Consider the following 23,533-nt stretch of genomic DNA (forward strand, 5'->3'; position numbering starts at 1 on the left):
GAAAGAGGAATTCATGTAGATCCAGCTAAGATCGAGGCAATCAAGAAATGGGAAGCCCCCAAAACCCCGACAGAAATACGACAGTTCCTAGGATTAGCTGGGTACTACAGACGCTTCATTGAGAATTTCTCTAGGATTGCTCAACCATTAACATCTTTGACCCAAAAAGACAGAAAATTTCTCTGGGAAGAGAAACACGAAGAAGCGTTTCGAATCCTGAAAAACAAGCTGTGCAATGCACCAATTATGGCCTTACCAGAGGGATCAGAGAACTTTGTAGTGTATTGTGATGCGTCTCATCAAGGATTAGGATGTGTGTTAATGCAAAAAGATAAGGTCATTGCGTATGCTTCCAGACAACTCAAACCGCATGAGAAGAATTATACAACCCATGATCTAGAACTAGGAGCAATAGTTTTCGCTCTAAAGATATGGAGGCATTATTTGTACGGAACCAAGTGCACCATTTATACCGATCACAAAAGCCTTCAGCATATCCTAGATCAGAAAATGTTAAACATACAGCAGAGGAGATGGGTAGAGTTGTTTAGTGATTATGACTGTGAGATACGATATCACCCAGGGAAGGATAACGTAGTAGCCGACGCTCTAAGTAGGAAAGAAAGAGTGAAACCTTCCCGTGTGAGAGCTTTGGGAATGGTAATTCAGACAAGCTTGAAATCTCAAATCATTGATGCCCAGGAGAAGGCTTTATTCAAGGAAAATCTTCCAGGTGAAACCTTACATGGTTTAGAAGTGAGATTTGAAACCAAACCTGATGGAGTTTGTTATTTTAAGGACAAAGTCTGGATTCCAAGGGTTAACAATCTGAGAGACATAGTACTAGAGGAGACTCATCGATCTAAATACTCAATCCACCCTGGAGCGGATAAGATGTACAAGGATCTTAAAGAGTACTATTGCTGGCCTGGAATGAAAAGGGATATTGCCTTATATGTTGGGAAGTGTTTAACTTGCTCAATTGTCAAAGCTGGACATCAAAAACCATCCGGCTTATTGCAACAACCTGAAATTCCCCAATGGAAATGGGAGCAGATATCCATGGATTTCGTTACCAAACTTCCTAGAACTGCTAAAGGTCATGACTCAATTTGGGTCATAGTGGATCGACTGACGAAATCTGCTCACTTTCTCCCCATTCGGGAAGACTTCAAGATGGAAAAATTGGCCCAAATCTACATCGACAAAACTGTTTCTCTGCATGGTTTACCCCTATCTATCATTTCTGATAGAGATAGTCGTTTTACATCACGATTTTGGTGGATGTTACAGAAGGTACTAGGGACCAAGATAGATTTGAGCACAACTTACCACCCTCAGACAGATGGGCAAACAGAGAGAACAATACAAACATTGGAAGACATGCTACGGGCGTGTGTCATTGAGTTCAAAGGAAATTGGGATACTCATTTGCCTCTAATTGAGTTTTCCTACAATAACAGTCACCACACGAGTATCCAATGTGCTCCATATGAAGCATTGTATGGACGCAAGTGTCGTTCGCCCTTATGTTGGACAGAAATCGGAGATAGACAATTAACTAGACTCGACCTTATCCAGGAAACAACCGACAAGATTGCTATCATCAAAGATAGGCTTAAAGCCGCCAGAGATCGTCAGAAAAGTTATGCGGATAATCGTCGAAAACCATTAGAATTCCAAGTTGGAGACAAGGTACTTGTAAAGGTGTCGCCTTGGAAAGGGCTTGTACGTTTTGGTAAGAAAGGAAAACTAAGCCCGAGATATGTTGGACCCTTCGAGATCATTGAAAGGATTGTTCCCGTGGCATATAAACTCCGATTACCCCAAGAGTTAAGCGCCATTCACGACACATTCCACGTCTCCAATCTTAAGAAATGTTTAGCCGACGAAGCATTGATAGTACCTCTGGAGGAAATTAAGATCAATGATAAGCTAAACTTTGTTGAGGAACCAATAGAAATCCTTGACAGAGAGGTGAAACAACTTAAGCGGAGTAGGATTCCAATTGTGAAAGTTCGATAGAACTCAAAGCGCGGGTCGGAGTACACCTGGGAGCGTGAGGACTTCATGAAGGAAAAGTATCCAGAACTTTTCCCATGCGATGACAAACGATGACATAGAATGAATTTCAGGACGAAATTCTTTTTAAGTGGGGCATACTGTGACAACTGTCAATTCAGGTCATTCTCGGACTCATGCATCTTTATAAAAACCATTCATGCACAACATGCGATGGCCTAGTAGTATAAATTAGGTCAAAATCTTGCATAAACTAGGATCCAACTAAGATCTAGGACTAATATACTTGACTCTTACGATTCTAGTAAGTTGTTTAACTACAATAGGAAATGCCAATACCATAATTAGAATGAAACTTCAAACTTTGTTACAATTGAAAAAGGGTATAAAACCCTAAAAATAAATTAAAATATTCTAATTTCATTCCAATATGATGGTGAATATCAAACAATGTTCCAAAAACTCTAAAGAGCCCAAAAATCCAAATTTATAAACTTTAAAGCTTAAAAACTTTATAAAATTTGCTATAAACTTCCTAATATAAAATTTTTATTAATCAAATTATAGATTATAATCAATGAAATAGAAATTTAAATTATCATACATTAATCATAATTTATTAGTTAAAAACAAGATTTTTAAATAAATCAAGAATTACATAAAGAAGCATTTTTATAAAAATTAGGGTTTTATAAAAATTGAAGAGGGAATGCATATAATTTGAATTTTAAGAGAGAGGGAGCCTCTCTCACTCATAAAATCGGCCACCTCCTCCAAGGCACTCCTTTTCCCCAAAAATCTTAATCATTTTATCCCTCTCTTACACTTCAACTTCCCCTTCACTCTCTCTCACACTCCACTCTTTACAACACTCAAACTCTTTCTTCCTCTCTCCAAACCCACGAAAATCATCAGCTAAGAACACCTCTCCACACTCAAATCTTCATCTTCTAAGGTTGTTCTTCAAGGTATTCACGAAAATCCTACATTTTCCCTTACTTTTCTTTCTTGTTTTAAAGAGTTTTCTTGCATATGTCATTCTTCTACACCATTCTTAATGAACATTCATGAACATATCCATGAATGTCGAGTTTGATGATGATGGTGGTAGGGTTTCACCCAAGAACAACATGCATGTTGTTTAATGGTGAAATCCAAGGACCAAAACCTATGTCAAACACTAAAGTTCGGATTTTTACAAGTTTTAAAGGCTCATACACCTTATGCATTCAAGTATTTCCTTTAAAAACATCACTATGACAAACATATGTCCATGCATGGTCTTCAAACCGTGATGCATGTGATGAACACCAAGCTAAAGAGCTTGATGATCAAAGTACATTGTTAATAATGCATGTAAATGATTTTGTCTATAAAAATATCTAAAAGTTCTTTTCTGTTCAAAATAATTTTTTTTTCCAGATTCCCATTGAACATCTGGAAAATCCCAAGAGTTTTTATCATTTCCTTGATTTATTAAAATTGTTACAAGAAAACAAGGGCATAAATCACATAAAATACTTCCAGAGGTCTATAAATCCTGAATAAATTCGTGGATGACCCCTATGGTGAATAATGACCTCTCATTAAGTTTCATTGATTTATGTTTCTGTTTAGTATGACTTTTGATTTTCTTTTTGTTTGGTTCCAATAAATCGCAAAACCACTTTAGAGAGTGTGAAAATTGTATCTAACAATTTTCACAGCTCTTACCTGAGGTGGGAGACTCCGAAACATAATTTCAGAATTTTTCATCACGCCTTTCTATTTTTCCCAATTTTTGGTAATTATAATGGCCTAAAAATAGGAAAAATAGTTCTGATTATCCAAAATTCAGGAAAATTTACCAGAACATCATGGTGTACATTAGGAGGTTACATAAAAATTTTGAGGATTTTTCTCTACTGTATACTATTTTTCTCCTATTTTCTAAGGTTAAATACACTTAAATACATTTAAATACACATAAATACCCAAAACCGGATTATACAATATGAAAACCACCTTTGGTATTTTTCACAGGTTATTTACACTGTAAATGATGTTACAAAAAGTTTTGGTAATTTACTTTAACTGTTTATTATTTATTCTCCAATTAATGATTATTTAAGAGGATAAAACAAAGAAAAATAGAAAGACCAACTAAAAAATATCTTTTATATTTTTCACAGTTTCTACATGTATAATAAAAGTGTTACAAAAATTTTGGGTAATTTTGGAAACTGTTTTCTATTTATTTCAATTTTTATTAGAATAAATGCACAAAAATCATAAAATTGGGTTAAACAGTTTAGAAATCCATTTTTATATTTTTCCCAGCTCACGTATGTCTAATGGAAGTATTATAAAAAGTTTGGGAATTTTTATGCTTTTAATACTATTTTCATGAATTTATGTTGTTATGAAGGCTTAAAAATTTAGAAAAATAGTTAATCATATCAAAAATTCAAAGGAAATTTTCTGGAAGACCTCTACTGTATTTAGAATGAAAATATAAGGTTTGACAATTTTTGGTTACTGTTTTATAATATTTTACATTTTTAGGAATTTAAAACACCTTTAAATGTGTTGAAATACCCTAAATTAATATTACTAAATCTGGAAAATTAATATCCAAAATTGTCTTAATCACATGAGTTATAGAATTTCACCATTTCAGAAAAATTGCAACCAATTAATATAAAACCAATATTAGAACATAAATTTGGCATTTCTCTATATGTACAGTTTAGTATATTAGCATTAGATTTCGACATGGAAACTCACTAGTGTGTGTTTGATGTCGTAGGATCCCGGTAGTAAGACGTTGGTGTATTCCGAGGCACCACTTGTACCTACTCGAAACATTGTGAGTTTTCACGCACTCCCCTATTTTCAGTTTTTATGTTTTGGGGTGGAAAACCATGTCCCGAAAAACTATTGTTTGAATGTTGTATTTAAATTGATTTGTATCAAACATGATTGTTATTTTATTGCTATGTCTCTCTATGTATGTCTATGCAACACGGAACATGAGAACTTATCGTACTAAGGCCCTTCCCTTATCTCTAACCATTAACTCTTTGAGCCAATGGTCATTATGGATAGCGCTATTAGGAATTGACAACTCCTCACTCGCCCTATTGCTGGAGTGCATGATACCATATTCATCTATGGAACGATAAGCATAGATCTTGATAGGGCTTCAGTCATAGGTTTGGTTGAGACTCATTGTTTGCTCATACACATACAAACTCGTTTCTCGTTATAGCAATAAACTTGTTATCAATCATAGCAATCAACTTTGTTTCTCATTAAAGCAATGTACTTGTATTTATGAAAAGCCTTATTCCAAATCTTGATTTTATAAACTTGTGAACTCACCAACTATTTTCATAGTTGACGCTCGTTTTACATGCTTTTTTAGGAAATAATTAGTAAGTGGATATAAAGATTCATCATCATAGAGCATGCTGCATCGTGTTGAAGTTATTTATGAAGTTATATTTTGAACAATGTTATTTTGGAAAAACTTGTACTTGTTTCTATTAAGCTATGGGTTGTAAACTTTTGAATATTGCTATGGTGATGTATCTTTATCTTTTGCAATGAAACCGTTATCGCTGTCATATCTTGCGTTTCCGCTTTAGCAGGGTGTGACAATTATCTAGAGTTGTTCGGGGCGGTAAGCTTCGCAAACGAAGTCTGATTCAAGTGGGGGAGAATTGTAACACTTGAATCTTGGTAAGTTTCTCTTTTTCCCTTGCATTATTTAATTTGTCCCATTTTCTCCTTGGTTTGTACGCGGGGTGTACCATAAGGTACGCTTAGCGTACACGCTGTAAAGCGAGTACACGGGCCATACCAAGTGGTACACTTAGCGTACTCATGCGAAGGTTCGATCGTGGATCTGGAGGTGTATGTTGGGCGTACAAAAGTGTACATGGGGCGTAGGTAAGGAATTTTGAAAACCCTAGTTTTTGGGGTTGGCCACTATATAATCATCCTTATGGACATGAGACCCTCATTTATTCAGCCTCCTTGTCCTCCTATCCCTATACTTGAAACCCTAACTCCATAGTTGAGTGTTCTTGAGCTTAGAAGGTCTTTTTGGTGCATTTTTGGTGTTTTGAAGGAAGCAGATCATCTTGAAGCTTTATTTGGAGAGTGGGAGCTTGTAGATCTAGGTGATCATCATATTTTCTCACTCGTTGGAGGTATAAAGCTCTGAACTTGTTTTGTTATAGCTTAGATCTCCTTTGTTTGAGTTTTGGTCCCATAGATGAGATTTTTTGGATTATTATCATTTCTAAAGCTTAGAGTTGCTACTCTTGGTGTTCTTTTGGTCCTAGAGGCATAAAGTTGTCGTATTTGAAGCTTAGAACCATTCATGCATGAGTTATGGCCATTTTTATGAAAGTAGAATGTTATAAATCGATGTTGGGATCTTTTCGGGCATGCAAAGTCACCAAGTCAGTGACTTTATGTTTCTAGATACTCTTTGGGACTCAGATATGTGTTTTGGACCGTAAGACTTAATCATTAAGAGCTTAATGGAAGAAATGGCTTAATGAAGGAGTACACTGGGCGTACAAGCCAGTAAGCGCAGTGTACAATCCATGTATCGAGTACGCATAGCGTACTGCTGAGTACGCCCCGCGTACTCAATCAGTGTGGGCTTCACACCTTTTGGGCCTCGGTTGGGCCACTTCATTGGACTTTATTGCTTTGGACCTTTTGGGCTATCTGAAATCAAGCTTTTGGGCTAAGGAAATTTTAGTGGGCTTTTGGGCAAGGCCCATATGGGGGTTGGGCCCAATTTGTAAAATTGGGCCATAAGTGGGCCTTAGTGGATCATTTGGTTTTGGGCCTTTTTGGTTTATGGGTTTGGGCCTCAGTTTTGGTTCAAGTTAGGCTAGGGGTAAAATGGTCATTTTACCCCAAGTATAGATTACTGGCTATAGATTGGAACCCAAGTGTTAATTGGGTGTTATTTTGTACTGATAGCTCGGGGAGTCGTCAGGGCAGCAACTAGAGATTTCTTTCAGTGATCTTCAACATTCTAGGTGAGTTTCCTAACCGGGTTTAGCGGGTTTAAGGCACCAATGCTAACCCTTATTGATTATGCTAGGATGCTAGGAGTCTGCGTGACCCTTGCATGTGTTATGTGCTACTATGTATACCGGGCGGGGCTCGATGCCAGACGAGGCCTTAGGACTGGAAGATATGCTAGTGTTTATGATCATTATATGTGATTGCATGATTATATGAGATAGATTGTATGTGTATAGCGGGTGAGGCCCAGTAACAGGCTAGGCTTGAGAATAACATATCTGTAAACCGAGTGGTGCTCGATGTCGGGCGAGGCCCGATGCCGGGCGAGGGCTAGTATGTGATTTATTATGTATGGTATGGGGTAGTTTGGGGAAATCACTAAGCTTTGTACTTACAATTTTCAGTTTATGTTTCAGGTACTTCCATTGGCAAGCGGAAGAGCTCGGGTGACTGCATTGCACACACCACATGGATTCTGCACTTGATATCTCACTTTGATTTTATGATATTTGATACACTTTTTTTATTTGGGATGTAAGGATAATGATTGGAATACTATTTTACTTAAATTAAAATGAACTTTTTCGATCATGTTTTTGGGATGTTACAGATTTTGTCTTTGGGATGATTTCTTGTGTGATTGTGCCTAATATTTGTGAGGTTTTTTTGGCAAATGTGGAGTTTATAAGTTCACACATTCCTTGTAGTTGGTAATATTGCCTACTTGGAGGCCTCTATTTTAGTATGATTGTCAAGTAACCGTAATTACTTCACTTGTATTGGCCATGGTGTGCATTTAGGGCAATTTCTCAATTCGCAATGGAGCAATCCAAACTTCCTAACAATTCAAGGAATCCATGCATGTTTGCATGATGAGCATACAATTTTCCAATGTCATTGTAAGTATGTTACATAATTATTGTGGACTGTACAACCTAAGAACATATTTGCAAAATTTGTTAAGACTATATCGAGCAGTAAGCAAAGACATTTATAAGATTTTCATCCAATCCATCGGATGGGGTGTCATATGCTATCATATGAAGTGTGGTTGTGTGTTTGTGTAATGGACTAAACCCTAGTTTAGATATTGAATCTAAATGTTGTTTTGAAAAATAGACACGTTTTCGTCAAGTTTTAGACTATATGTTGAAATAAAGTTTTGTGCATTAGAAACTGTCATAAAAAATAGTCCCCCGTGAAAAATCGCATGTTCGTCAAAGTAGTCACACATCAGATGTTGGTGGAAAACTTCATGGTCTCTCTATATATATTTTCGTTTTTTACGCATCGCATTGCTTAGATTATGACAATTTCTAATACATTTCGGCTTCCGCATTGCTTAAATTATCGATCGTTTCCTACAATGCTTTAACAATGGCTATCTAATTTTCATTTATTTTTATTCCATGGTGCAGAGAACCAAAATGACATAGTTTTTTGCAAGCTATCCCGGCGAATCGTTGTTAGCATGCCACGCGGCGATCTGCGTGAGATATCTATCCCAACGACGATCACGTGGCGATCCGAGTGAGATATCTATCCCAACGACTTGTCGTCGGTACAACTTTTTAATTTTTTTGTCAAAAGAAGGAATGTCGTCGTTTATTTAAGCCCTATACCGACGACTTGTCGTTGACATAGGGTTTTACCATAACAGAATTCCAGTCTGTCGTTCATTTATGGACCTACTCGACGAGTTGGCTACTCCAACTCGTCGTGTAGAGGCAGGTTAGCCCGCATGCATTATTGGACCTACTCGACAAGTCGGAGGGTCCTGACTTGACGAGTAGGAGCAGGAAAATGAAGCCCTAATTTCCAGGGCCATTAGCCTCCACCAATCCCCCTTACCATCCCCCTTGAGCTCAAAAAACCCTAATCACGATTTTACTCCATTTTGTGTGTTAAGAAGCTTGGAAGGTGAATTTGTGGAGAGGACTTGAAGTCTAAGGAGCTTGGAACAAGGAGAAGCCTTTGGATCTGAATTCTACTTCATCTTGGCATCATCTGGAAGGTAACAAGTCGTAAACTTGACTTCTCTCTAGCTAGATCTCTCCATGCTTAAGTTTAGGGCCATTTTTAGGATATATGTGAACCATTTCGGGTATTGGTCATGATCTGAAGTTGTAACTTCAGATCTGGACTCCTCTAAGTCCATATAGCCATAAAGTTGTTAGATTTAGCAAGCTTGGGCCCTTCTCTTTCGGTTAAACCTTTTCTCTAACTTGGTTTTGGCATCTAGGACCATGCATGCACGTAAAGTTTGCATCTTTACGTGGAAACCATGCCCTACGAGGTTAGATCTGCATTTTGGAGCTTTGGGGTAGCTTTAAAACGTCTGAATGAGAATATACTGAAGGGACTTGACGAGTTGAAGGTTCAACTCGACGAATCCGATGAAGATTAGCCGTTGTTGGTTTCTGCATGAACTCAGCGAGTCAGCGAGACGACTCGACGAGTCAGTTAGGGTTTTTTCGACTTTTGGACACGCATGGACTCGACGAGTTCTGTGGAAAATCGGCGAGTCAACTAGGGTTTTCACAGTTTCTCGAGTTCTGGAAGGACTCGACGAGTCAATGAACTGCACTCGACGAGTTGCGTCAACATGGATTGTTGACCTTGACCGTTGACTTTGACTTTGACCAAGGGTTGACCAGTTTGACTTCTGGGGGTATTTTAGTAAATTGGGAATTTATGGAAGTGGTCCTATCATGAATATAGTGTTGGATTAGGTGTCTAAGCCCATAACTATAATTGGTATGTACTTGACACGAGAGTAACATGGTCCATTTGGGTTGCCTTCACCAGAGTAATTTGATAAGATGGACTTTTTAGAAGAGGTTATTTGTGATTTATTAATATATTATAAGTTCTAATATATTAATATGAAATCATATTATTTAATTATTATTGATCAAGAATTAATTTGGAATTAATTTAGTGATCAAAAGAGACTAATTAAATATACGGGGACTGATTAAGTAAATCAATAGTGTGGGCCAATCATCCATGGTTATTTAGGATGGGCTAAACCAATATGATAGTCCATGAGCCTAAGTAATATGAAGGGTCATGTGAATTAGGGTTTGCATGGATGTAACCCTAGACTTTGCCACACTATAAAAGGAACCCATAGTCACAAAAAATTGGCCCCATGCATTCTAAGAAGAGTGATAAACGATTTTGTGTGCAAGTAGCCTCTCTCTCAAGTCCTCCTTTGTTCATGGTGTTTGTGAACCATTTGAGACATCACATTTGTGGTGCTATGTTCTTAAAGGCCAAAACCACAAGCTACAACAAGAGGTAATTCTATAACTCACTTTTATGTTGTTTATGTCAATTGTATGCTAGTTGTAGGCTTTATGCTTTGGAAACAACATTGCATGTATAATTAGAGAAAACATAGATCCAAAGCATTTAGGGTTGTATGTGCACCACAAGATGCTGTAATATACAAAACCCAACAGTGGTATCAGAGCCATGGGCTGTTTTCTATTATATTGATGATGTTGTATAATTTTCCAAAGCTGAAAAACTCGTCTGACAGCACCTACTCGACAAGTACATGCTTGGACTCGACGAGTAGGATGAATTTTTCCTCGAACTCGATGAGTCCATAGTTGGGCTCGACGAGTTGGATGATCAGACAATAGTTTTTCGGGTTTTTTGGCCTGTTTTGGATTAGGATCATTACCACAAAATGTTTTAGTTCATAAAATTTGATTTTGTTGGTATGGTAATGATTATACTCATCCAATAAAAAGATAATTGTCAAAATTTCAAGAATTTGTATTAGTTTATATAATAGGCTAATTTCTTGTAAATTGTTGATAAGAATTGTCTTGACTTATGAGTTTAACTAGATCATAGATAAATTATATGATAATTTTTTATTTGTTAAAATATTGATCTAAATGTTCTTTAAAGTCCTCCATAACTTGTCCTCAAGTTATGAAACATGAATTTTTTTTCCATAAAAACCACATTAAACACATAAGTTATGGAAATCAAAGGTTTTTCAAGAGTTACAAAATTTGCCTTTAATTTATGAACCCAAGAGTTACACCTTTTTAATTATAAGAGTTTCTTAATTTGAGACTTTACAAATACAAAAACTTGCCCTCAAGTTTTTGTATTTGTAAAGTCTCAAATTAAGAAACTCTTGTAATTAAAAAGGTGTAACTCTTGGGTTCATAAATTAAAAAAAAATTAATTAAATAATTTTTAATTTTGAATTTTTATATTTAGAACCTTGAAGTATTTGAGTAGTTCAAATTGCACCTTATGGACTTTATTAAATTAATTAAAGTGTTTAATTAAAAGATAATTAATAATTCCATAATGACATGGTTTATGTTTAATTAAATTAAGAGTATAATTTATTAAAAAATTAAACCACCAAGTATTTTAAAAGTTTAAAATACACCCTTATACTATTATAATATTAAAAGTTTAATAATTATATATATGTATAAGACAAGTCAGTCTTACCGTTAGTAGGCCTCATTCACGAAGCCGGTCTATAAGGGGGTATAAGGTTGTTGGCTATAAAATGGTGGTTTAATGGGTGTCCACTCTCACCCACCGCTTCCTTGACTGGTGGAGGATCGTTAGCCGAACGAGTAGGATAGGACATTAATTCTCATTAAAAGTATAATGAAAATACCAAATAACTAAACACTTATAAATTCCCAATCTTAGTTACTTAGGAAAATGTGAATTTGGTACTAACCCATGAAATTGCACTTTCCACCTTGTTAAGTAATTAGTAGAGCGTGTGTGGTAAACTGACACACTAATCTGGGACTGACAGTGTGTGTGGCAAAGGGTAGCTTGATGTTAATCATAGATCAATGGAGCATGTGTGGTTAACCAGCACATTGATTAGGTGATCACATTTGCATGGTTATTCATACCTTGTTTGTGATCCTCGGCATCCCAGTCACAACCCTGAAGGGCATACTCGAGATTTAAACATGTCATTGAAAAGTTCAATGAATCTCAAAGAATCTAGGAAGTTCATTTCATTTAAAACTTAATAATAAGTTTTGTTTTTCATGGTGGAAATTGGTAAATCGTCATTTACCTACCTTCAAATATTTTGCAATTGGATTATGGCATCCCTCTTCCGAATTGTAAAATATTGTGCTGGGTCCTAGCCTTAATATTTCATTTGGGTGTTATATTAAGGACTTAAACCAACTAACTTAAAATTTTCCCTCGTAGATGTCTAGTTCAGACAACTATGGTCTTCCCAAACCTTTTGGAAAAAGCTTTCCTCTTGAAGATGATGTTACACGATTGGATCGTGGAAATGGAAATCATGCTTCACTTCCTCCACCACCTCCAATAATTCTCCCTAACCCACAAGTTCAACGACTCGAAAGTTCAAGGTCACTCAAGCCCTATTGGCTAGGAAACACCAAGATAGAAGGTATGTGTGTGCACATGTCTTGGAGATGAAGTCACAAATTGACAGGTTGGGAATGTTGGGTGTCGAGAAAGTTGGTTGTTGACTTGGTTCTTCAGTCACTACCTGAGTCATATAGTGAGTTATTTAAGGACTACTATATGGGAGATCATGATATGACCCTTATTAATCTAACATATTTGCTAATTGTTGTTGAATCAACAATGATTTGGTGCACTGGTCAAGCAAATTTGATTGGAAGATCTACTTCCCAAACTTCCATGGAAATTGAAAATGGTAACATTAGAAGTCCAGAAAAGCTTTCTCTTCCCAGTGGAAAGGGATCGGCCATGGTCAAGTCATTTGACCAAATGGTAAAGAGAAAGGCTAAGTCTGAGATAGTCCCGTGCACCATCCCAAGGAGTCCATATGTTTCTGTTGCCAAAAGAAGGGGCATTGGTTACGAAGCTGCCATATTTACCTGAAAGACCGCAAGGATGGTAAAGTCAAAATATTTGACTCTACTTCAGGTAAGCCCACTATCTAACTCTATTAAGTTCCTATTTGGAGAATCTTAATACATTATGTAATGTAATTACATTTTGATATTTTGTAGGATCGAAGAAAAGAAAGGAAGTTTAAAGGAAGAGTAAGTTGATTATGATCGTGAAGAGATGGATTTCGATTGCATGGTTCGATGATCAGAATTTTGAGCTGCTGCTTAAGAGTTATGATAGATTTCTTAGCAATAGATAACAAATAGTTTTGATTTGTATTTGCATTGTAAGGACAAGTTTTCTGCACTTTTATAAATAAAGAAAAAAATTAGTTTTTTGTCTTATTTTAAGTTTCCTTACAATGGCATTTATGAAAGTTGTTGTTTATATGTTTCCATTGATAGCAATATTGGATAATGGATTTGATTCTTTCATTTGTGGTAGTGTCAAGATTTACCAAATAAGGAAAGATTCTCATCCCCGAAGTTTTAGTTGGATAGAAACTTGGAATCATGCAACGTGTATTGTGTGATGAATGAGAACCTTCGTCTTTGGGAAATCAAGACTAATTCCTTGTTCACATGTATATGTGAGTCAAGTGAAGGACTAGGGGATTGTGTACACTTGGTTGTGCGTTGGTCAGTTCCACCACAAAGATCGATAAGACTATTCATCATGATTTACTATTAGTTTAGTAAATATGGTTATGCTTACAAGATTAGGTATAATTCTGAAACATTGGAAAAGTTTCAATGTAAGGCAGGACAAATAAGAAGAATCAAATTAGGAAGAAAGATAAAAGTTTCTTTAATCTGAAAGGATGGGAGAGTACTTGAGTATCGTTTTTTATGATCATCTTAATGATTATGAAACCACATCATAATTGATCCTCTAAGGACATCTTAGTGCATTCGTATGGCTAAGAAGAGAATCGTGAATTGTTGAAATGGTTAAATCAAAAGGTGAATAATACTTCGTTCCATAATCGAGCCTTGAGTGACATAATATTAAGAAAGGTTCATAACACTTATCAAATATATAGAGAAATGTTTTCTACTCTTGTACATTTGAAATTGGTAAGTTGTGATGTTTTGGGTAAGACAAAGACGAACTAAGATAAATTGTGTGAAGTATTTGTATTGATAAGAAACCGCACTAACTCTTGAATATTTGTTTGTTAAGGAATGTTTCTTGACAAGAGAATATTATATGTCAAGAGGATAGTGGGAGTCTTAATGATCTTGAATAGTTTCAAGAACTAATCAAGAGTAAACCTATTGTTAATCTCTAGCACGCGACTTGAGGTTTGTAACCTATCGTGTTGACATACTCTTGTTTCTGCGGCCATTCCAGTTAAAGTTGACTATGCATGTGAGTTCTATGAGTTCTCAATTTTTTACATAACAACTTGGAAGCAATGGTAGGCCCTTATGCTGCCAGGTGGCAAGAAATTAAGAATGAACAAGTTTAGTCCATATGAGTTTGGATTTGTCACTAACCTTGTCTTGTGATTATGGTTTTGACAAATTCACATGGATAGGAACACATACACCATAAAAATCTAAATGTCATAAGGTTTCTCTCAAATTCATGAAAATGATTGTGAGTAAACGCTTGCACTAAGTAGATTTTAAGAAGATAGCATTTGTGATATTTGCATTCTCAAATTCGATTATGATTATGACATCCCTCTTCATAGTTTGAATTGTGAGAAATGGAAAATAGTTTGAACATTCGGAACTTATTGTAGTAAGTTCTGAATACTTTAGACACACATGTGAGCTATCTAAGGAAAGTTGTATGAGTTTGAGAAGCCTATATAAAGTTCTCGTATCAAAAATCTGAACTTTTGTAAGGAAGTCAATAAGTATTGATTTCTAGAAGTCCAGCTGATTTCTGGGTACAAGTCAAAGCTAGTGGGAGCATAAGTATTATGCTAGTAAGATAATAATTATTATGCTAGTGGGAGCAAAATTATTATGGTAAGTGTTGTGAGTTAGCAATGTTAATTATAGAAAACAAAAGTTTATGTTGAGAGAAAAACTTGAGAAACACACTTGAACAAACGTTAGAACAAGTGTATATATTGCGGAATAGAGTTTATCTCAAAGGATCTAAAAGCTCAACAATAATAGTAATAAGTTAGAGTTAGATAGTTAGATAATTTGGTGCAGAAATATAAGGAAATATAAATGACAACATATATTATATCAAGTAAACACTTAAGGTTATTCTTAACAAGGAATGCATTCAAACCAAGTTAGTAAGTGAGATCAAGCTTAGTGATTAAGTCAAGATTGCCTTGCTCCGAAGGAGAGATTATGTTTCAGTTTGTATTCTGAAGTGTTTGAAGAGTAAGAAGGAGATGAGAGACTAAGTTATGAATAACACGAGATATGATATTCAAGATGTGTAGTTGCTTTTTTTGTATTAAAGAGAAAGTACTCTATTTATAGAGACTTCGAAGATTACAAAACTTCTATCTGTCTACTATGACCATGCAAGGCACACTGGATAAAAGTAAGTACTTAACTAAAAACAGATAAAGAACTAAACTAAGAGTTGATGACATGATTGCGGTTGCTGAACTTCACTTCGGATGAGATAGAGTGTATAAACAAGAATTGGCTGCAGATCAGAGATGGCTACGGTTGGATAAAGTTTAAGAGGATCACTTTATGATTCAACAATTTCCCCCTAAGTGACCTCTTCAACTTTTCTTTCATGTGTTGAGCTTGAGGAACTTGATGAGAATCCACCAGAACTTCCTTACTTCTCCAAGCCAGATGATCCTTCTTGAAATCTCAAACTTGACTTTAGCAGTTGTATGTTTTGATTTGTTAACTGCGGCTTCAGTAACTTCAAGTTGCTTCCGGGTGAGACGATGCATGGCAGTCATGGGAATGAAATATTTAGTTTCATCATTTTTGCGTTTGAAGATGACTCCAAGATCTGGGTATTTTGTTGCTCCAAGAGATCTTTCTTGAAATCCTTCTGTCAGTATTGGGGCCGGATCGAGAGGTGGAAGGTTAAACTTCTGAGCAAGTGCGGTGTGAATGTATGCATCAATTTTTGCAAAATCGCAAATAGTTTCTCTCAGAAACATACTGGCCCTTTCAAATGCAATTTTCATCTTGGGATTCTTCTCTAACTTGTTTTGAAAAACCCTTGCTATTAGAAAGATTTCCTCTGGGTTCATGCAAGGAAAATCAGCTTGGGTTCGGACATAGTCCTGATTTCTTCGGGTGAGAGTGTACTGGATGAAGTCAGCTTTCATGAATTTCCGAGGCTTGAAGTTCTTGACTGCCGTGGGCCTGTCATTCGACCAGATTTTCTCAATTTCAGATCCATGCTTGGCATGAAATCTGTTGAATATTTCAAATTCTAAGGGCAGCCTCTTGTCATCTGGAAGACTGCAGTCAAATGATTCAAATACTGTGAAGTATTTTGCATTGGGAGAGATGGGAATGTCCCAATAACCGTCATGAAGAGGTTCAGCAAACGTGAGATAGGGTTTGTAGTCATCGTCGAGTAATCTTTTATGGGGATTGATCCAGGAGTTGATGAGGGATTCATCCATAGTAATGTCAAAGCCATTTTCCCTCCAGATCAACTCGGCAGACTTAGTTCATCTCCAGTCAGATTTCTTTTGTTTAGTTGCGGGGGAGTCAGAAGAATGTTCTGATGACATGTAAGAGGCTAAGTTTTTGAAGTGAGGGGGAGTCACCGGTCGCTTGGGAGAGGGATTAGTTTTATGAACTGTTTGTTGTGGTGGTGACTGATGGATTGAACTATTTTGAGGAGATGGTTGCGGTGAGGGTTGAGGAGTTGGAACTTTTTCTTGAATATTTGGATGGCTGAGATTTGTTTGCGGGGGAGATTTGTGATGTTAGAGAGAGATGCGATCTGAATTGTCATGGTCTTCACTTCCCCCTCTTGAGGAATGCATAACTGGTGCTTCCTCAAGCCATTGCTTAAGACCATCAATTTTTTCACAAACTTCATTGAATTGAGCCTGGAGAGCATCAGCCAGTTGTTGATTGTTTGGGATTGCGGTGTTGAAGAGCAGCCGATGAATCTCCTTGGTGAGGTGTAAGATTTCTGGGCCATGAAAGTTTGATGATAATGAGCGTCGTAGACTGTTGATTGTTGACTGCAGAATAGAAATGGTAGACTCATATGCATTATGAGTTTCATCCACAAGCTTTTTCGATTGAGTGCACTGATCTGCAATTGTGGCTTAAAGTTCAGACTTGATTGCTGATACCTTCGAGATGAGACGCTCTACAGTTTCCAGGAATTTCTGATGATCAGCTTTACGATTGTTATCCAGGGCTCAAATACCCATTTCAACCTTGATAGATATTCTCTCAGTAGCTAGGCGTTCTCTGGCTTCAACTCTTTCGATCCTTTCAATGAGGGACTACGGTCCATGCATGTCCTCAGGTTGCGATTGAGTTGGCTTGACAGCAGCAAGAATGTAATCAACTTTAGCTTGCAAACTCAGAAATTCTTTTCTTGAAACAGTAACCTTCTTTTTCTTCTTCTTCTCCTTGGGTTTGGAGGTGGAGTGTTGAGGGCCACTCGATTCTTCTTCCTCATCAAAAACCATGAAATCATCAGAGGGATCAGGTTGGTTTACCTTATTTATTTCAATGTCATCATAGCCAAAGGTTGGTCTGGAACTGACTTCAAAGGCGGTTCCATCTTCCTGAGATTCTCGAACAGTTGTAGTTGGAGGGTGTTGAGATGGCCCGGGACCACCAGGATTTGTTTGAGTATTGCAGATCGTTTCGGCCATTGCGGACATCCATTCTTGCACTTTGAGAATGGTGGAAACAGTGTTCGCGTTGTTGATTGCATCCACCCAATACTTTGCCATGGTCTCAATCTCCTTCAGTTTCTGTTGAAGTTGTTTGGTTTCTTGATCCTTCCTTGCATGAAATGCCCTACGGAAAGCGGCATACTTCTTGATCTCTGATTCAGTAATTGGCTTTTAGCGATTCCAAGAGTCATCAGAATCATTTCTGTCAATTCCTTGAAAACGCACCGAGGTGTCCCTCGGGTTCACGGATCCTTGCACATTTGTGTTCACCGTGCCTAAACCACCTGTAAAATATGTAAGCAGAGTAGGATTTCCGGAGCTTCCTTGGTCTCCTTGACCCGTGGTCAAGTTTGGCCTCGGCTCCGTTCTGGCATGGGCTGAAGAATTGCCCTGCAGTTGGGAAGGTGTATTGAGTGTTTGGATTACAAAATCTAGAATTGAGCGCAACTCCTGTTCCTCAAAGAAATGCAGTTTGGAAGCCCTGGAGACCTTAGGGCGAGATGTACCAATTAAATCCTCTTGGGATTTTGCTGGGGGTGAGTCTCCACGTTTAGATGAAGCAGATACACTTATTGTATTTGAGTGGCTATGGATGGTTGTAGCGAATGGGTCCGCGGCCATCCCAAGGACTACCGAAGCCTTTTGATCACGCATTTGGCTAGGGGATTTGGTTTTCCTTTTCTTGAGAATAGCAATTGGTAAGGAGTCATCATCATAATCACTTACAAGTTGCATAGATGAGGATCGATTGTGATCTGATTCGTTGTCTGAAGACACTACGTGTTTGAGCTTCCTTTTCTTTGATTGTTCAGCCTTCTTTGGGGCTTTGCTTTTCTTTGGTGTAGCATGTTTCTTAGCAATATTGTGGGGGCCTTTCTTGGATGAGACCAAATGCTTGAGTCTTTTGGACAAGGGTAAGTGTGATAGAGTAGTAGAAGATGGAGCTGCGGTACTCTCTGGATTGGTTGGGACAGTAGAGGCTAATATATTCTGACTGGGGAGAGGCAGGGTAGAAAGGTATGGGTCAATACCTTCTGCAGCCTCCATATGATCTGTGACTTCTTTGGTCTTAAGTCCAATGGTAGTTACGATGTGAATTGGTAAATGTCTGATTGGGCCAAAGATAGATTGATCTTTAGAGGGTGCATACCTTCTGAGATCACGAATGATAAAGAAATTGATGTCGTTGCCCATGCTAATCATGGCGTCGGAGTGAAGATCAGAAATACAGAGAGTCCAAAATCTTGCAAATGTGAGCTCTGTGGGGTTTTCTCTTGGACTTTCCTTAGGGATGTACTGAAGGAAATCATCCCATAGGATTTGACCGTAGTTGACATCATGGCCTGTGAAGATGCTCCATACTAATTCCAACAATTTGAGGCCCATGTTGTCTGTGCCTCCGGTTCTACCTGGGAGACTGCGGATCATAAAGTGACACACAAACTGCCATACCACAGGCAGCTGGTTCTTCTTGAACTCGCCTATTCCCTTGAACTTCTTCTGGTAGCCCATTTGATACAGAGTTGAGAGAATGTCAGTCATGCTTGGAGAGAAGAAGTTGGTTGAAGGATGCACCAAAAGATTGATTGCAGAGAGGAACTTGTCTTTGGTCAAGATGACTAAAGAATCATCCACCAAGTTCAGATGAACTTGTAGGTTATTGAGTGGACGGTACGCCGAGAAGGCACATTTGAATAAAGTTGAGAGTGGAACCACATCTGTGAATGAATCGAAAGGTCCAAAGAATGGATGATTGGGGATGAACTTGATCATGAGATGGATTGAGTCATTGTAGAAAGAGTGATCATCGAATACTGCCCTAAAATTGCTAGATGCAATTAAAGGCGACTGATTCCTTGTAGCAGAGTCGGAACCGGTGGGTTGAACTGAGGCAGATGCCTTAGATTGCTTCTTGGAGATACCAGACTTCACCATTTTGAAAAAATATTTGAAGAACTTGCAGAAAAGTTAATTGCAAGAGGATGAAGAAGATGAAGTTCGCCTTAGAGATATCAGAAAGCGTAAAGCTTTCCTGGGGAAGAAAAAAGGGTTTTATAGTGGCGGATTCCAAAAGATTATAGTTTTTACCCTAATGAGAGCGATTAAAGGATAAAAACCTTTGAGTTTTTTTTTTGTTTTCTTCATTTAAATTAAAAGAATCATTATCAGTTATAAAAAGAAAAAAAAATAATGAAAGTTTTTTTTTGAATTTATTTTGAAAATGGCATTTAATGAAATGTCAGGCCCTGTTTCCCACGTTGGGAGAACGTGTGGTGTGGGTGAAAGTCTGTTGAATAAATGTGGAATTTGTAACGGATTTGACATTTTGGGGTAGGGGGAAAAGACAGTTTAGGGAAAAAGATTTCTTAAAAGATTTCTTTTATGGGAAACTGATTTAATTTGGCATCACACCTAAAATAGGTCTGACAAAAGGTTTATTAGAGAAAGGAACTGAAACGATTGTGTGTAACGAATGTTTTTTTGAGAATGTTTTTCTTATTTAATGAAGGATCATTAAATAGCACACAACGTTCAAAATAATTATGAAGAAAAAAAAGGTTCATTCAATCGTGACTGAGAATTGATCATTTGTTGCAACGTAAGACATCATTACGGATGGAATCATCCCTGCGGTAGATGGTTATATGACTGCGGTAGAAGAAAGCTAAGAGAGAAACACTAGATCAAGGTCAGAACTAACAAACAATAAGGACCTGAAAAATATAAGTATGATATATGGTTGCGGTACATAAAGTATACTGTAGAACAGAGTCTATACTGCGGTACACAAGATATACTAAAACTATATATGATAGATATATTAAACTAGGACCGCAAAGGAGACCAGTGAAGGTCTGTGGTACCTATCAATTCAGAAAGAATTGTGGGTCCGGATTCATCATTCCTAACATTTGTAAGAAACTGTTGCGTTTTGTAGAGTCAAGTGCCTTTGTGAATACATCAGCAATCTCTTCATGTGTGTTAACAAAAATTAGTTTAATGTTACCTTTCAGAATGTGGTCTTTAATGAAATGATACCGTAGTTCAATGTGCTTTGTCTTAGAGTGATGAATAGGATTGTGAGAAATCGCTATAGCACTCTCTGAGTCACAGTAAATTGGTATCTGCAGCATCCTGTATCCGTAGTCCATAAGTTGCGTTTTCATCCACAGGACTTGTGAGTAACAGCTGGTTGTGGCCACATATTCAGCTTCTGCGGTAGACAATGATGCACAACTTTCTTTCCTTGATGACCAACTGACGAGTCTTCCACCCAGAAATTGACATCCACCAGAAGTGCTTTTCCGATCTAGTTTACATCCGGCATGATCCACATCAGTGAATGCTTGTAAGCTGAAGTCGTTCCCGGCGGGATACCAGAGGCCAAGAGCTTTTCTACCCTTTAAGTATCTGAGAATCTGCTTTGTTGCGGTCATATGTGATACTTTCGGATCAATTTGGTATCTTGCGCATACGCCTTTCGCGAAGACAATGTCTGGTCTACTTGCGGTGAGGTACATCAACAAACCAATTATTCCTCTATAAGTTTTGTGGTCTACTGATTCTCCGGAAGGATCAGTAGAAATCTTATATCTGAAGGCCATAGGGACCTTGGCCGAGGAACAGTTGTCCATTGAGTATTTCTTTTAAGCAGCTCAGAGGTGTATTTCTCCTGATGGATGAATATCCCTTGAGGGACCTGTTTGATTTGAAGTCCTAGAAAGAAGTTAATATCTCTATTCATGCTCATTTGAAATTTGTTGGTCATGAGCCTTGCAAATTCATCCACCATCCCCTAATCTGTAGATCCGAAGATGATATCATCCACATATATTTGTACAAGCATAAGGTGATTACCGTTCGCTTTTCTAAATAAAGTGGGATCAATCACTCCTCTTTTATATCCATAAGTGACAAGAAACTTCGAGAGAGTCTCATATAACGCCCTTGGTGCTTGCTTGAGACCATAAACTGCTTTTTCAAGCTTGTAGCAGTGATTTGAGAATTCATGACGTTCGAAGCCCGGAGGTTGTTGAAGATAAACCTCCCCTTTCAATTCACCATTTAAGAAGGCACTTTTTACATCCATTTGATGTACTCTGATGTTTTTATGAGCTGCATACGCTAAGAAGATGCATATGGCCCCCATTCTGGCTACAGGGGCGTATGTTTCGTCATAATCAACACCTTCAAGTTGACTATACCCCTTGGCAACTAGCCATGCCTTGTTTCTGACGACCGCACCAGATTCATCCAACTTATTCTTGTACACGCATCTAGTACCAACAACAGTGTGACCTTGCGGCTTTGGAACGAGTTACCACACCTTGTTTCTTTCAGATTCTGCCAGCTCTTCTTGCATTGTTGTTATCCAGTCGGGCTCCATTAAGGCTTCTTTGATCGTTAGGGGCTCAACTGAATACATAAACGTTGCATAGTGGCAATGGTCAGATAAATCTTTTGAAGATCGAGTTTGGATACCTGCTGATGGATTTCCAATGATTTGACCCGGTGGGTGGTCCTTGGTCCATACATGTAGACGGGGTTGCAGATGGTCAGCGGCTGCAGTGGAAGGAATTTCCTCCATATCAAAAGATTTTGTGGTTGGGGACGGCAGTTCCCCGTGGACTTGAGAGCAGCCCGTAGAATTATCTTGGACTGTTGGAGCTTGATCAACATTTTCTTGAGTAAGTGGAAGAGGTTCCCCCTGGGTTGCAGATGGGAGTTCCTCCAGAACCTGAGAAGGTTCCCCTGGATTGTAGAGAGAGTGATAATCCTAGGATCTGTTCTTGTGTCAATGTTCTCTATATTTTCATCATCTGAGTCTGAAGAGACATTTGATGGAAGAGATCCTCTGCGGAGAGGAACCGGAGCAACGTCTTCAAATACTAGAACCTCGATGGTTGTCACTTGCTCAGGAGTGGAGCTTTCCCCCTCAACCGGTGAGGTGGAAGTATTGAGTGACGCTTCATCGGATAGAGTAGGTCCAGAAACTTCGGCATGCTGTTGTTGAGCTTCCGGGGACACAAGAACTTCGGATAAGTTAGCAGTCTCTACGGGGTCAAAGAGATCATCATAGTTGACTTCAACTATGTTTAGTGGACCCGAAGAGGCAGGAATATCACTTTCCATGATGGCTTTGGTTTCTGTTGACGGAGCAGTGCTATTACGGACATAATAGTCATCGAATTTGACATCGAAGCTTTCGACTATTAATCTCGTGCGTCTAATGAGAACCCTATAGGCTACCTTGTTTGTTGAGTAGCCAAGAAAAATGCCTTCATCAGACTTCGGTGCAAACTTGTTAAGATGATCTTTGTTGTTGATCACAAAACATCTACACCCAAAGATGTGGAAGAATTAGACATTTGGTTTGCGGTTGTTAAGGCCCTCATACGGAGTTTTACTGAGACGCTTGCAAACAATGCCTTAGTTTTGAACAAAGCATGATGTGGCCACTGCTTCGTCCCAGAAGTAGAGAGGAAGATGTGCGAAGTTAAGCATAGATCTGGCTGCTTATACCAGAGTTCGGTTTCTTCGCTCTACTACTCCATTCTGTTGCAGTGTGTAAGGAGCAAAAAAATTGTGACTGATACCCTTTGAAACCAAGAAGCTGTTCAGAAGATGATTTGTGAACTCGGTTCCATTGTCACTGCGGATGCGGCGTACTGGAAACTTGATTTGTAGTTCGATCTCCTTGATAAAATTGATCAGCACCTGCGGTGTCTCTGACTTGAGTCTTAG

The sequence above is a fragment of the Lactuca virosa genome, chromosome 5 (genome assembly GCF_052849685.1).
Source record: "Lactuca virosa cultivar CGN04683 chromosome 5, Lactuca_virosa_CGN04683_v6, whole genome shotgun sequence".
Classification (NCBI taxonomy): Eukaryota; Viridiplantae; Streptophyta; class Magnoliopsida; order Asterales; family Asteraceae; genus Lactuca; species Lactuca virosa.